Source organism: Amblyraja radiata, chromosome 6, assembly GCF_010909765.2.
Source record: "Amblyraja radiata isolate CabotCenter1 chromosome 6, sAmbRad1.1.pri, whole genome shotgun sequence".
Classification (NCBI taxonomy): domain Eukaryota; kingdom Metazoa; phylum Chordata; class Chondrichthyes; order Rajiformes; family Rajidae; genus Amblyraja; species Amblyraja radiata.
The window spans coordinates 87,193,923-87,210,305 of NC_045961.1; positions in this window are offsets into that span (position 1 = coordinate 87,193,923).

Below are 16,383 nucleotides of genomic sequence, written 5' to 3' on the forward strand. Positions count from 1 at the left end.
TTGTTAATTGGCACTAACTAGTTCATCTATTACACAAATTAGATAAATTGTGATTGATGAATATGATGAAACTATTTTTATTATGTCGGCCAAATTAGTTAAATGCTATTTTGATTGGGAACTGGAGAGCCACTTAAAAATTGCTTTGAAAATAGATAAACAGAAAAAAATGCTGTCCTGTCCAGGGGAAAAAAAGCTATTCCCATGTAACCTTTCCATAGTCATCAGACACCATTGTCGGTTACACCACAGGTGGCCATAGAAATTGACAATTAATTGTTTCTATCGACACATGATGCATGCCATGATACTCCATTAAGCAACATAATATATGCAGTAGCCTTTAGTATTTTTAGTTTGTTACTAGACCAAGTGGGACCCTCTGAGCCCAGTTCCCCCAACGCAATATTCCAGCAAACTGCGCAGTGCGGCTGACGGGTTCCTTTTGCGACGCCAGAGATCCCTGTTGTGGCAATCGTCCCTACTCCCTTCCTCACCTCTCCCTCCCTCTCCCGTACCCTCAGTCACTCCCTCCATAACACCTCTCCCCTCCCTACGCCCTCCTCCCCCTCTTTCCCCCTGATCCCCCACTCCTCACCTTCCCCCTATCCCACCCCCCCAATGAAAATCGTGATTTATTTTTTTAAACTGAGGTTTTTTCCAGCGTTTTCTAATGTAAACGGAATCCTCCCCCCTTTGCTACCCCCGCCCCAACAATGAAAATCACAATTTAAATAAAATAAAACCTCCCCGCTATCCCAGATCCCACTATGGAAATCGCAATGTTTTTTTTAAACTGAGTTTTGTTTTTGTTTTTTTTCAAATGAAACCTATCCCACAATGAAAATCACAATTTAAAAAAAAATTGTCTGCTTGTGGAATCTTGTCGAAGCTGGCAGAAATTGCAATGGATTGTCAGCTTGGATGTTTTGAGAATGGGATGAAGCCACATCCTGCACTACCAAATCCTGACATTAGATGGCAGTGTCACCCAGGTTACCTGAGGAAGTATGAAATAAGAGCACTCTAAACTCTTCATCCTTGGCTACACAATCTCTTCTAATGAGCTCATCTATCCAAACACAAACTCTCCCACTAAGCCCATCCCTTCAAATGCAAACTCCCCCATTGAACTCACCCACCAAGCAGAAACTCCCATTGAACCAGGGACGTGTGGTCGGGGGAGGCAGAGCCTCACCTGTCACACTCCCAATGAAAATAGCTGTTAAGAAAAGTAAAGAAAAATAATAATAAAATAAATATAAAGATTTTTCCACTGATCTGTTATAAATGTAATTTCTATATGAATCTAATCATTTTTTATAGTAAAAATCGCAAAATTTCAGCAGCTCTGCTGCAAATACATGAGAGGTGAGGCATCGGCAAGCAGAGCCTCTCCTCTGATTGCGCAACCCCTTAGAAACTGCATGGAGCACGGGCAATAAGCGTGTGCCTGTTACCATCTCTATGTATGTCACCAAAGTAATGTGTGTAAACCCCTTCATTACATGTCCTTACCTTCCATAGTCCAGGTAATGTATTTCACATATAAAGATATTAAATTTGTGCTCGCTAGTCTCACATAAAACTGCATTGAAAAAGCTCCAGGGGAGGCAGCGATCACGTCTGCCTCACAAGGGGGCGTGTCTTGAGCCCAGGAAGAGCGTGAGTCAATTACGTAGGCTCACGTAATTGACGCTACCTCACTCTCCCTCCACGTTAGCTTGCTTCAGCAGCGGTGGCGCTGACCAAAGATCATGGAGCGGAGCAAGATACGCCACTTGGGAAGGTAGACTTTGTCAGTACATTAGAAAGTTATTAGATTTTTAAAATATAGATCTATACTTATCACAATAATAAAGTCATCACTTTTTGTACTTCTGTAAATTTTTGTGTAGTTCATGTAAGGCTGGAGTCTCCAAAATATGGCCCGCGGGGCACACCTGATTTTTCAAGCTCAGATTCGAGTCGGGGATCGCGGCGGCCCGGGGCTTCTCTTAGTGTTGTTACCAGTTAGATCCCTCAAACTGTCAGAGCTGAGACATCACTGGGCCGCCGTGAAGAAGGGTGCAATGGTGCGGTGGGGGGGTTCGGTGGCGGTCAGAATGGGACGGGTGCGGGTTATAACGTGCCAACGTTCCTCTCTCCCTTCTCTCCCCATTCTCTCTCTCCCCATTCTCCCTCTCTCGCCCTTCTCTCTCTCTCTCCCCATTCTCTCTCTCCCCATTCTCTCTCTCTCCCTTCTCTCTCCTACCATTCTCTCTCTCATTTTCTCTCTTTCTCTCCTCTCTCCCCATTCTCTCTCTCCCCATTCTCTCTCGCTTCTCTCTCTCCCTTCTCTTTCTCTCCCCTCCCTTCTCTTTATCCCTCCCCTCTCTCTCTCCCTTCTCTCTCTCTCTCCCCCTTCTGTCTCTCTCCCTCCCTTCTCTTCTCTAACCCTCCCTCCCAGCCACGGCTCCACCCCTCTCTCTCCTCGGGGAGACGAGGTGATCAATACAGGGAGGGCCGGGCCACTGATACCAGCCAGTGCCTCCCCAGCCATTGACCTCACCGCACGTCACTGCATTGGACCTGCCCCTCCAAACACAAACTCTCCCAATGACGTTGTTCCTCCAAACACTGGAACATGCCCCTCTAAAATAAATTCTCCCAATGCACCCATCATCCAAACGCAAACTCTCCAAATGATTAATCACTCAGGTTATTGTGGACTTGATTTTGCCAACTGTGGTTCTGCCACAGACCCAGTGTAGGAAACTACAGTTGATTGGAGTTCGTGACCTAATAAGTGGGTGGGCATACTCGGATACACCTGTAATGCTACTATCTGAAGACAGGGCTCGATGGATAGATGTGTGGTCCCCGAGAGCTATATTCACATCAGAAGATGGTCAGGCTGTAAGGGAAGAGCTCCAAACAGATCATTCAGTGGAATCTGGCAATCCATGCAACATTTTTTTTATTGACCTTACCAGACCAATTGAGGTCAGTCAAGAACACGATTCCACCATCTTCCACTGTTGCTGATAGACCCACCACATACAATTCTCACAGGCAAACAACTCATGGCATCATTGAATCTTCAGGTCTTTATGCCTGAGTCAGAAGTCTCACTCCGTCTGCTTTTTTCCCCCCACTGCTGCAAATAATTGCCTCCCAAGTACTATTGACGTTGCACCCATTCCCCTCATACTCTCCGACTGTCCACACTTACTTTTCAGAAGAAAACCTCCGCACACAATTACCACCTTGAAGAGTCATAGAATTATACAGCATGGAAACAGTCCAACTCCTACATGCCGACCCAATACACACCCTGCAATCACCACAGGTCTTTTTTTTTAGATTTAAAGATATAGCTGGGTTCTATGTTATCCCTCCCCCCTTTGTATCCATCCCTACATATTATTTCTGGTGCCACGTGCCAGTGAGAGTAGGAATAGGAAATTGGGGGTGATGAATGTATGGCTGAGGAGCTGGTGCATGGGGCAAGGATTCAGGTTCTTGGATCATTGGGATCTATAATGGGGCAGAGGTGACCTGTACTAGAGGAATGGGTTGTACCTAAACTGGAGGGGGGTCCAATATCATAGCTGGGACATTTGCAATAGCTATGCTAGGGGCCACTAGGGGCGCTGCATTGAAGGCGCCTCTGCCTACAGCCTGTCCGTTTTTTCTTATCTTTTTTAAATTTTAGTTTGTCTAAGTTTTGTTTTGGGGATTCTTTCGTTTTACTATGTGCGGGAGGGGGGAGGGATAAGGGGGAAACCGCTTCCCAGTCGCTTCCTGGCGAGGATGCGACTATTTCGAGTCGCGTCCTCGCCCCCCCACCTCGCGGCCTACCATATGGATTGGCGCGGCCTTTCCTGCCGGAGACCGGGGACCGGACCAGAGCTTTGGTAGCGGTGGCGTGGAGCTGGATTCACCATGGAGCAGGCGATACCTACCTGGTTCGCCGTCTGAAGCTCCGGAGCGTTGGGCCCGCTGCTCCAACATCGCGGGGCTGTGGTTCGCGGAGCTCTCAGCGCAGCGGCGCTGACCGTCATCGCGGAGTCCTGAGGCCCTTTGCCGAGGGCCGCCAGCATTGAATCTCCACCCGGGAACGTCGGGAGCCGTGGACTCCGGTGGGAAGCGGCCGTTTTGGAGGACCAAGCCGCTGAGGATGGCCTCCCGTTCCGACGTCGGAGTGCCAATATCCCGGCGAGCGGGCCTGAGCGGCGGGCTGCCCTTAGCGGCGACTGCGGGGGGGCTCCAGAGGCCACGACCACGGGTGAACATCAGGAACATCAGAGGAAGATGACTGACTTTGGTGCCTTCCCTCACAGTGGGAAACTTTTGATTCTGCTGTGTGTGGATGTTTTATGTTAAACTCTGTTTTGTTGTGTTCTTTATTTTATTGTATGGCTGTATGGTGATCACATTTCACTGTGCCAACTGGCACATGTGACAAATAAATGTATCTTGTATCTTGTATCTTGCAGGAGCATTTAAATTAGTCTGGCTGGGGGTTGTGACTCAAAGCAGTAGTGTGCCATCTCCCTGTCCTGTGTACTGAACATGCTCTCTTTATCTTCTGCATTTTCTGGGGCCAATACAGAAGTTAAAGAGTGAAAGTTCAGTAAACTATCCAAGCAGAAGCATGGCAGAGAGCAAAGGAAGATTGAAATTGCTTTTATTTCCATGCAAGAGGCCTGACGGGTAAGGCAAATTAACTCAAGCCATGGATAGTTTACATAGGCCTGGGATATTATACATGTTACATAAATATGGCAGAGGGAGGAACAGGACTGGCAACTCGATGTTCCGTACAAATGCCACAGGAAGGATAGAGGAGGAAATAAGAGAGGAGGGTGAGATGTGTTTTGATTAGGGAGACTATCACGGTTGTACTTAGAGAGGCTATTCTAGGGGATCTTCCAGTGAGGCTATACTGGTGGAATTGTGAAATAAGAGGGTGATCGCTTTGATGGGATTTTGTTCAGCTCTGGGCACCATGTTATAGGAACGATGTTGTCAAGTTGGAAAGGTTACAGAGGATGTTGCCAGGACTCGAGGGTCTGAGCTATAGGGAGAGGTTGAGCAGGCTAGGACTTATTCCTTGGAGCGCAGGAGGATAAGGGGTGATCTTATAGAGGTGTATAAAATCATGAGAGGAATAGATCAGGTAGAAGCACAGTCTCTTGCCCAGAGTAAGGGAACCGAGAACGAGAGGACATAGGTTTAAAGTGAATGGGGAAAGATTTAATAGCAACCTGAGGGGTATCATAGAAACATAGAAATTAGGTGCAGGAGTAGGCCATTCGGCCCTTCGAGCCTGCACCGCCATTCAATATGATCATGGCTGATCATCCAACTCAGTATCCCGTACCTGCCTTCTCTCCATACCCTCTGATCCCCTTAGCCACAAGGGCCACATCTAACTCCCTCTTAAATATAGCCAATGAACTGGCCTCGACTACCCTCTGTGGCAGAGAGTTCCAGAGATTCACCACTCTCTGTGTGAAAAAAGTTCTTCTCATCTCGGTTTTAAAGGATTTCCCCCTTATCCTTAAGCTGTGACCCCTTGTCCTGGACTTCCCCAACATCGGGAGCAATCTTCCTGCATCTAGCCTGTCCAACCCCTTAAGAATTTTATAAGTTTCTATAAGATCCCTCTCAATCTCCTAAATTCTAGAGAGTATAAACCAAGTCTATCCAGTCTTTCTTCATAAGACAGTCCTGACATCCCAGCAATCAGTCTGGTGAACTTTCTCTGCACTCCCTCTAGGGCAATAATGTCCTTCCTCAGATTTGGAGACCAAAACTGTACGCAATACTCCAGGTGTGGTCTCACCAAGACCCTGTACAACTGCAGTAGAACCTCCCTGCTCCTATACTCAAATCCTTTTGCTATGAAAGCTAACATACCATTCGCTTTCTTCACTGCCTGCTGCACCTGCATGCCTACTTTCAATGACTGGTGTACCATGACACCCAGGTCTCGCTGCATCTCCCCTTTTCCTAGTCGGCCACCATTTAGATAATAGTCTGCTTTCCTGTTTTTGCCACCAAAATGGATAACCTCACATTTATCCACATTATACTGCATCTGCCAAACATTTGCCCACTCACCCAGCCTATCCAAGTCACTTTGAAGTCTCCTAGCATCCTCCTCACAGCTAACACTGCCCCCCAGCTTAGTGTCATCCGCAAACTGGGAGATATTGCCTTCAATTCCCTCATCCAGATTAATATTTTTTCACGCAAATGGTGGTGGGTGTATGGAACGAACTGCCAGAGGAAATACCTGAGGTAGGGACTATTGGAACGTTTATGAAACAATTAGACAGATACATGGATAGGACAGGTTGGAGAGATATGGGCCAAATGCAGGCTGTTGGGACTAGTGTATATGGGCATATTGGTCGGTGTGGGCACGTTGAACTGAATTCAAAAGAGATTCTACAAGTATATTAAAGGCAAAAGAGTAACTGGAGAGAGAATAAGGCCGTATAAAAACCAACACGTTCATCTATGTGTGAAGCCGCAACAAATGGGTGAGGTGCTAAATGTATATTTGAAAAATAAGAAGAGGGTGATCACTTAGATGGGATTGTGTTCAGTTCTGGGCACCTGTTCTAGGAAAGATGGCAAGCTGGAAAGGGTACAGAGAAGATTTAAGATGATGTTGCCAGGACTCGACGGTCTGTGAAAGATATGGATGTTTGAGAACTCCGGGAAGTTAATAGTGATGTCATATAATAATAATAATAATAATAATAATAATAATAATAATAATAATAATACATTTTATTTATGGGCGCCTTTCAAGAGTCTCAAGGACACCTTACAAAAATTTAGCAGGTAGAGGAAAAACATGTAAAGGGAATGAAATAAATAGTAGAGACATGACTAGTACACAAAGTAAAGACAGAATTCAATACAAAACACAATATGAGGCAATTAATGCACAGATGAAAAGGGAGGGGGACGTGGGGCTAAGGATAGGCAGAGGTGAAGAGATGGGTCTTGAGGCGGGACTGGAAGATGGTGAGGGACATGGAATTGCGGATCAGTTGGGGGAGGGAGTTCCAGAGCCTGGGAGCTGCCCTGGAGAAGGCTCTGTCCCCAAAACTGCGGAGGTTGGACTTGTGAATGGAGAGGAGACCGGCTGATGTGGATCTGAGGGACCGTGAGGGTTGGTAGGAGGAGAGGAGGTCAGTGAGATATGGGGGGGCCAGATGGTGGAGGGCTTTGTAGGTGAGGATCAGGATTTTGTAGTTGATCCGGTGGGAGATGGGAAGCCAGTGAAGTTGTTTGAGGACTGGAGTGATGTGATGCCAGGATTTGGTGTGGGTGATGAGTCGGACGGCTGCGTTCTGGACCAGTTGGAGTCGGTTGATGTAGGTGGAGCTGATACCAAGGAGAAGTGAGTTGCAGTAGTCCAGTCGGGAGGAGATGAAGGCATGGATGAGTCTTTCCGCAGCGGGAGGTGTGAGAGAGGGTCTGAGTTTGGTGATGTTGCGGAGATGAAAGAAGGAGGTTTTAATGACATGGCGGATGTGAGGCTCAAGGGAGAGGGTGGAATCAAAGATCACGCCAAGGTTGCGAGCCTGGGGAGATGGGGAGACAGTGGTGCCGTCGATGGTGAGATTGTGGTTATTGATTTAGCTGAGTGTGGCTTTGGAGCCTATGAGGAGGAATTCTGTCTTATCGCTGTTGAGTTTGAGGAAATTATGTTGCATCCAGGTTTTTATAGCTGACAAACGGGAGTTGATATGGGAGAGGGGGGGGTTGTGGGGGGATTTGGTGCCGAGGTAGATCTGGGTGTCATCAGCGTAACAGTGGAAGTCCAGGTTGAAGTGGCGGAGTATCTGACCAAGGGGGAGGATGTAGATGATGAAGAAGAGGGGGCCGAGTACGGAGCCCTGGGGAACGCCTTGAGTGATTGTGGCTGTAGCAGAGGTGTGGTTGTGGAGAGAGATGAAGTGGGATCTGTTGGAAAGGTAGGAACGGAGCCAGCTGAGTGCAGAGCCTTCAATGCCGAGGTCTTTGAGTCTGGTGAGCAGGATGTTATGGTTCACTGTATCGAAGGCTGCGCTCAGGTCGAGGAGGATGAGGATGTTGAGGGAACCAGTGTCAGCAGAGGTGAGGAGGTCGTTGAGGACTTTGAGGAGAGCAGTTTCTGTACTATGGAGGGGGCGAAAGCCAGATTGGAGGGGTTCAAGTAGGTTATACGCAAGGAGGTGGGAATGAAGTTGCGACGCAACGATACGCTCCAGGGTTTTTGAAAGAAAGGGGAGGTTTGAGATTGGGCGGTAGTTAATGAGAGAGGAGGGATCAAGTCCAGGTTTCTTTAAGATTGGTGTAACAGCAGCAGTTTTGAAAGCGGAGGGGACAATTCCTTGGGACAATGAGGAGTTGAAGAGATTAGTGAGGTAGGGGCAGAGAACGGGGAGGCAGGACTTCAGCAGGGGAGTGGGGAGAGGGTCGAGAGAGCAGGTAGTGGGTTTGGAAGAGCTGATGAGTTTGGAGATTTCAATAGGGGTGACCAGGTCAAACTGGGAGAGGAAGCAGTGTGGAGGAGGGGTAAGGAGGTCAGTGGAGATGTTGAAAGGAGGGGCCTTGGTAGGTGGTGGAATAGATGCTGGGGAGTCGGGTACAGGGGATAAAGATTGATAGATGGTGCTGATTTTTTCAGCGAAAAAGTGGAGGAATGAGTTGCAGAGATCCGGAGTAGAGGTAGGGAGAGTGTTGGCTCGAGGCTTGAGGAGGTTGCCCACTGTGGAGAAGAGGGTTCTGTGGTTTAGGCAGGGAACGGTGAATATGGAGGAGAGGTAGGCAGATTTTGCAGCAATGAGGGCATCTTTGTAGTCAATGAGGTGGAGTTTGTAAGCTTCAAGGTGGACTGTGAGAGATGATTTCTTTGTGAGTCGTTCAAGTCGGCGACCAGTCTGTTTCAGTTTACGAAGTGCAGGTGTGTACCAGGGTAAAGATGTGTTGAAAGTTACAGTTCTTGTTTTGAGGGGGGCCATAGTGTTAAGGGAGGTAGACAAGGTGGAGTTGAGATGGTTTGTGAGATCATCAGGTGAGATGGGGGTTGAGTCCAGGGGGAGAGTGGTGGAGAGCAGGTCAGAGAGATGGTGGGGATCAATGGATTTTAGATTACGGAAGATGATTTCTCGGAGGAAGCGGGGGCGAGGTGTCGGAGAAGGGATGGTGAACCGTATAAGCTTATGATCAGAGAGGCGGAAGAGGCAAGGATGGAGGTCGAGTACCGGTTGATTTGTGGAGCAGACCAGGTCAAGGATGTGACCTTTGTCATGGGTGGGAAAGGTGACGTTGATAGTTGGAGGTCTTAAAATGCTAGGTAGATAAATCCCAGGGATTTGATCAAGTGTATCCTAGAGATGTATAAAATCATCAACTTGGATAAGTTGAATAGCCTGTCTTTTCACCAAGGTAGAGGAGTTTAAACTATAAAGCTTAGGTTTAAAGGTAAAGATTTAAAGGGGACATGTGGTACAAAAGGGAGGTGCCAGAAGAAGTGGTATGGGTGGGAACAATCTATCTATCTATCTATCTATCTATCTATCTATCTATCTATCTATCTATCTATCTATCTATCTATCTATCTATCTATCTATCTATCTATCTATCTATCTATCTATCTATCTATCTATCTATCTTTCTATCTTTCTATCTATCTATCTATCTATCTATCTATCTATCTATCTATCTATCTATCTATCTATCTATCTATCTATCTATGTGTCTGTCGCCTGCCGTCCGTCCGGCTGCTGGCCGCCTTTCTTCCTTTGATTCACTGCAACTCCGAAACCAGACGCAGAATCGCCGACATTTTTTCCATTTCGGTAGAGATTTCACTTTTCTTTCTAAGTATCCGCTCCTCATTACATTTTGTCGTGTTTAAGTACACGTTTTAATCAAATCCTCCCCCCCCCCCCCCACAATATTTCAAAAATAAACTGGCTTCTCACCCATAGATGCAGCACCAGCCCCAGCCCCTGTGCAACGTTCCATCGTGTGATGTCACAATGCCCGATGCTCACAGATGTCCAATCGGAATGGATCCATTTACATATGCCTTTGCAGGAGCCCCAGCCAATGGTGAACGTTCCATTGTGTGATGTCACAATGCCCAATGTTCACATATGTCCAATCGGAACTTAAGAGGGAGTTAGATGTGGCCCTTGTGGCTAAAGGGATCAGGGGGTATGGAGAGAAGGCAGGTACAGGATACCGAGTTGGATGATCAGCCATGATCATATTGAATGGTGGTGCAGGCTCAAAGGGCCGAACGGCCTACTCCTGCACTTAATTTCTATGTTTCTATGTTTCCCTCTCCTCACCCCTCTCCCTCTCCCACCCATCCCTCTCTCCCCCACCCCCCTTCCCTCTCTACCCCACTCCCTTCCTTCTCTCCCCCGCCCCCTTTGCCCTACCCCTCTGTCCCTCTTCCACCACTCCCCCTACCCCTCCCTCCCCACTCTCCCACTTATCTCCCCTTACCCCACCCCTCTCCCTCTCCCACCTCTCTTTCTTCCCCTCCCTTTCCCTCTCTCCCCCACCCCTTCCTCCTACCCCTCTGTTCCTCTTCCACCACTCCCCCGTCCCTCTTCCACCACTCCCGCTACCCCTCTACCCCTCCCTCCCTCCCCACTCTTCCACTTCTCTCCCCCTTCTCTCCTCCCCCTCCCTCTCCTCACCCCTCTCCCTCTCCCATCCCTCTCTCCCCCACCCCCTTCCCTCTCTCCCCCCGCCCCCTTCCCCCTATCCCTCTGTCCGTCTTCCATCACTCCCCCTAACCCTCTCCTCCTCCCTCCCCTCTTCCACTTCTCTCCCCCCACCCCCTCCACTTTCCCTCCCCACTCTTTCCCCTCTCTCCCCCCACCCCTCTCCCCCTCCCTCCCTCTTCCCCTCCCTCCCCATCCCCCCTCCCCCACATCTCTCTCCCCATCCCCCTCTCTCACCCCCTACCCCACTCTCCTTTCTCTCCCCAATCTGTCCCGTTTCCTCCTCCTCCTCCCCTCCCTCCACTCTTCTCACCCCCCTCTCCCCCCACCTGTGTGTTTGGGGGGTGGTTAATGTGAGTGTTATGCCGCAGCCCCCCCCCCCCCCCCCCCCCCCCCCCACCACCAATATTTCAAAAAATACTGGCTTCTCACCCATAGAAGCAGCCCCAGCCCCTGGTGAACGATCCATTGTGTGATGTCACAATGCCCGATGCTCACAGATGTCCAATCGGAATGGATCCATTTACATATGCCTTTGCAGGAGCCCCAGCTCATGGTGAACGTTCCATTGTGTGATGTCACAATGCCCAATGCTCAAAGACATTCTTGCCATAGGGGGAGTACAGAGAAGGTTTACCAGACTGATTCCTGAGATGTCAGGACTTTCATATGAAGAAAGACTGGATAGGCTCGGCTTGTACTCGCTAGATTTTAGAAGATTGAGGGGGGATCTTATAGAAACCGATGTTGGGGAAGTCCAGAACAAGAGGTCACAGTTTAAGGATAAGGGGGAAATCTTCTAGGACCGAGATGAGAAAAACATTTTTCACACAGAGAGTGGTGAATGTCTGGAATTCAATGCCACAGAAGGTAGTTGAGGCCTGTTCATTGGCTATATTTAAGAGGGAGTTAGATGTGGCCCTTGTGGCTAAAGGGATCAGGGGGTGTGGAGAGAAGGCAGGTACAGGATACTGAGTTGGATGATCAGCCATGATCATATTGACTGGAGGTGCAGGCTCGAAGGGCCGAATGGCCTACTCCTGCACCTAATTTCTATGTTTCTAAGTTTCCCTCTTATCACCCCTCTCCATCTACCACCCATCCCTCTCTCCCCCACCCCCCTTCACTCTCTACCCTATCCCCTTCCCTCTCTCCCCCCGCCCCCTTCCCCCTACCCCTCTGATCCTCTTCCACCACTCCCCCTACCCCTCCCTCCCCACTCTTCCACTTCTCTCCCTCACCCCACCCCTTTCCCTCCCCCACCCCTCTCTCTCCCCTTCCCTTGCCCCTCCCTCCCCTCTCACCCCACACCCCTTCCCCCTACCCCTCTGACCCTCCCCACTCTTCCACCTCTCCCCCCTCCCACTATCCCTCCCCACTCTTTCCCCCCTCTCCCCCCACCTCTCTCCCCTCCCTCCACACTCTTCCCCTCCCTCCACACTCTTACCCCTCCCTCCTCCTCTCCGTCCCCATCCCTCCCCCCCACATCTCTCTCCCCTCCCCATCCCTCTCTCCTCCCTCTCTTCCACTTCACTTCTCTCCCCCCTTCCCCCTCCACTCTCCCTCCCCACTCTTTCCCCTCTCTCCACCAACCCCTCTCCCATTCCCTCCCTCCTCCCCTCCCTCCACACCCCCCCCCCCTCACCCACATCTCTCTCCCCATCCCCTCTCTCACCCCTATCCCGCTCTCCTTTCCCTCCCAAATCTGTCCCGTTTCATCCTCCTCTCCCTCCCTCCCCTCTTCTCACCCTCCCTCCCCCCACCTGTGTGTTTGGGGGGTGGTTAATGTGAGTGTGATGCCTCAGCCCCCCCCCCGCAAACGCCGTTGGGGAAACAGACTCAACGGGTCTGCACTTGGTCTAGTTATTATATAAAAGTCTGTGGCTGCCGCCTGCCCGTCCGTCCGTCCGGCTGCCGGCTGCCTTTCTTCCTTTTGATTCGTTCCATCGTGTGATGTCACAATGCCCAATGTTCACATATGTCCAATCGGAATGGAACCATTTACATATGCCCTTGCAGGAGCCCCAGCCCATGGTGAACGTTCCATTGTGTGATGTCACAATGCCCAATGCTCAAAGACATTCTTGCCATATCCAGTCTTTCTTCATATGAAAGTCCTGACATCCCAGGAATCAGTCTGGTGAACCTTCTCTGCACTCCCTCTATGGCAAGAATGTCTTTCCAGTCATTATCTGGCCAGGATTCAAAATGATTATCAAAATGATCATGTTTCCTACATCAAAGTTCTACCAAATCTACCAGTTTTCAAGAAAGAGCTAGATTTAGCTCTTAGGGCTAAAACAATCGAGGGATATGGGGAAAAAGCAGGAACAGGGTTACTGATTTTAGATGATCAGCCATGATCATATTGAATGGCGGCGCTGGCTCGAAGGGCCGCATGACCTACCCATTTTTCTATGTTTCTATTTGATGTGGAGTGCTTTGGGACGGTTGATTTTCAGTAGGTTTGAAGGAACATTTCTAATGTGCATGGTTCAGTGAACTTCAGTGTGTGTGTGAGATCACACATTTAGAAGGAGGGAAAATTGCCCATTTACAGTTATCTGCTGTCTGCTGGCGATTGGCTGCACAGGCAACTGTGCTCTTACACCAGTTGAACTCTAGCACTAGTGCAAAAGGACATGTTTTTATTTTCTGTTTACTTCACCAACCCAACTCCACCCTCTCCATCAACAGCCACTGTGAACCACACTTCACAGGAACTCATAAAACAAGAGATAACAACTTGAGCCTTTTTATTTCTGAAAATAATTCACAGCAAGGGCACACCTCAAATGCAGTTGCACCTCCACACTGAAAAACAACCCCACCCATCCTGTACCGCGCGCGGTTAGCTATTATTTTATTTAAGGGATGTGTTTGCTGACAATATTGCAAAGAAGTTTCCAACCTTATAAGAGTGAGAATGCTTACAAATATACTTCAAAGGCCACAACGCTCACTGGCGTTTACAAGAATGAGAGGTAATCTTATTGAAATATTTGAAGGGGTGGATGTTGAAAAATGCTCAATGGAGGTATCTAGATCCAGGGAACATAGTCAGAGTACATCAGGAAACAGTCTTTCGGGCCAACAGTCCATGCCAATCAATTGCCAAGTCGAGCTAGTCCCATTTGCCTGCATCTCAGCAATATACCAACATATCTTTATTTTCCATGTATCTGTCCAAGTGCCTTTTAAATGTAACTAGACCAAGTGCAGACCCGTTGGGTCTGTTTCCCCAACGGCGTTTGCGGGCGGGGGGGGGGGGGGGGGGGTGCTGAGGCATCACACTCACATTAACCACCCCCAAACACACAGGTGGGGGGAGGGGGGTGAGAAGAGGGGATGGAGGGAGAGGAGGAGGAAGAAACAGGACAGATTTGGGAGGGAAAGGAGAGCGGGGTAGGGGGTGAGAGAGGGGGATGGGGAGAGAGATGTGGGTGAGGGGGGGGGGGGGATGGGGAGGGAGGGGAGTAGGGAGGGAAGGGGAGAGGGGTGGGTGGAGAGAGGGGAAGAGTGGGGAGGGAGAGTGGAGGGGGAAGGGGGGAGAGAAGTGAAGTGGAAGAGAGGGAGGAGAGAGGGAGGGGGAGGGGAGAGAGATGTGTGGGGGGGGGATGGGGACGGAGAGGAGGAGGGAGGGGTAAGAGTGTGGAGGGAGGGGGTCGAGGGTGGAGGGAGGGGGAGAGAGGTGGGGGGGGAGTGGGGAGGGATAGTGGGAGGGGGGAGAGGTGGAAGAGTGGGGAGGGTCAGAGGGGTAGGGGAAGGGTGTGGGGGGAGAGGGGAGGGAGGGGGAAGGGAGGGGGAGAGAGAGGGGTGGGTGAGGGAAAGGAGTGGCGTGAGGGAGAGAAGTGGAAGAGTGGGGAGGGAGGGGTAGGGGGAGTGGTGGAAGAGGGACAGAGGGGTAGGGGGAAGGGGGCGGGGGTAGAGAGGGAAGGGGATAGGGTAGAGAGTGAAGGGGGGTGGGGGAGAGAGGGATGGGTGGGAGAGGGAGAGGGGTGGAAGAGGGAAACTTAGAAACTTAGAAATTAGGTGCAGGAGTAGGCCATTCTGCCCTTCGAGCCTGCACCTCCAGTCAATATGATCATGGCTGATCATCCAACTCAGTATCCTGTACCTGCCTTCTCTCCACACCCCCTGATCCCTTTAGCCACAAGGGCCACATCTAACTCCCTCTTAAATATAGCCAATGAACAGGCCTCAACTACCTTCTGTGGCAGTGAATTCCAGAGATTCACCACTCTCTGTGTGAAAAATGTTTTTCTCATCTCAGTCCTAGAAGATTTCCCCCTTATCCTTAAACTGTGACCCCTTGTTCTGGACTTCTCCAACATCGGTTTCTATAAGAATCTTCTAAAATCTAGCGAGTACAAGCCGAGTCTATCCAGTCTTTCTTCATATGAAAGTCCTGACATCTCAGGAATCAGTCTGGTGAACCTTCACTGTACTCCCTCTATGGGCCGATAGACTCGGCTTGTACTCACTAGAATTTAGAAGATTGAGGGGGGGATCTTATAGAAACGTACAAAATTCTTAAGGGGACAGGCTAGATGCAGGAAGATTGTTCCCGATGTTGGGGAAGTCCAGAACAAGGGGTCACAGTTTAAGGATAAGGGGGAAGTCAGATAGGACCGAGATGAGAAAAACATTTTTCACACAGAGAGTGGTGAATCTGTGGAATTCTCTGCCAAAGAAGGTAGTTGAGGCCAGTTCATTGGCTATATTGAAGAGTTAGATGTGGCCCTTGTGGCTAAAGGGATCAGGGGGTATGGAGAGAAGGCACAGGATACTGAGTTGGATGATCAGCCATGATCATATTGAATTGCGGTGCAGGCTCGAAGGGCCGAATGGCCTACTCCTGCACCTATTTTCTATGTTTCTATAATCAGATTTTTCTCAGTGATGTTACTTAAGGGATTGTTATTGCCATGGCACCCGAGGTATCTCACCAGCTTCTCTTCAAAACTGGCTTTGAATCATCTGAATCCATTTGGGACACCAGACAAGTCCACACCCCTGACAGTGTGCATTTCCTCAGTCCCGCTCTGGCACTGTGATAGAGTTGCTGCCTTACAGCGTCAGAGACCCGAGTTAGATCCTGACTACAGGCGCTGTCTGTGTGGAGTTTGTACGTTCTCCCTGTGACTGCATGGGATTTCTCTGGATTCCTCCCAAATTCCAAAGACGTGCAGGTTTGTAGGTTAATTGGATTCAATAAATTGCCCGTAGTGCGTAGGATGTGAAACTGTGAAAACATAGAACTAGTGTATGGGTGGTCAGCGCAGACTTGGTGGGCCGAAGGGCCTGTTTCCACACTATGTCTAAAATCTCTTAAAATCACTGGAGCGTTAACCTGGAATGCTGTGCTTAAACCTCTGGAGTGGCTTTGAAATTGTGGTTGCATGAAAAAGGTGAGAATTCTGCCCATTGATCCAAAACAAATATCAATGCCTCTACTTTCTTGGAAGTTTAAAGAGATTTGGTCTGTCTCCACATACTCCAACAAACTTTTGCAGATGTACTGTAGAAAGTATTCTAATTGCTTGCATTGTGGCCTGATATGGCAATCACAACACACAGGCATGCAAGAGGCTGCATAGACTGCTGGTGGACTCTGCCCGATCAAGTATTGACACAACCCTCCCCT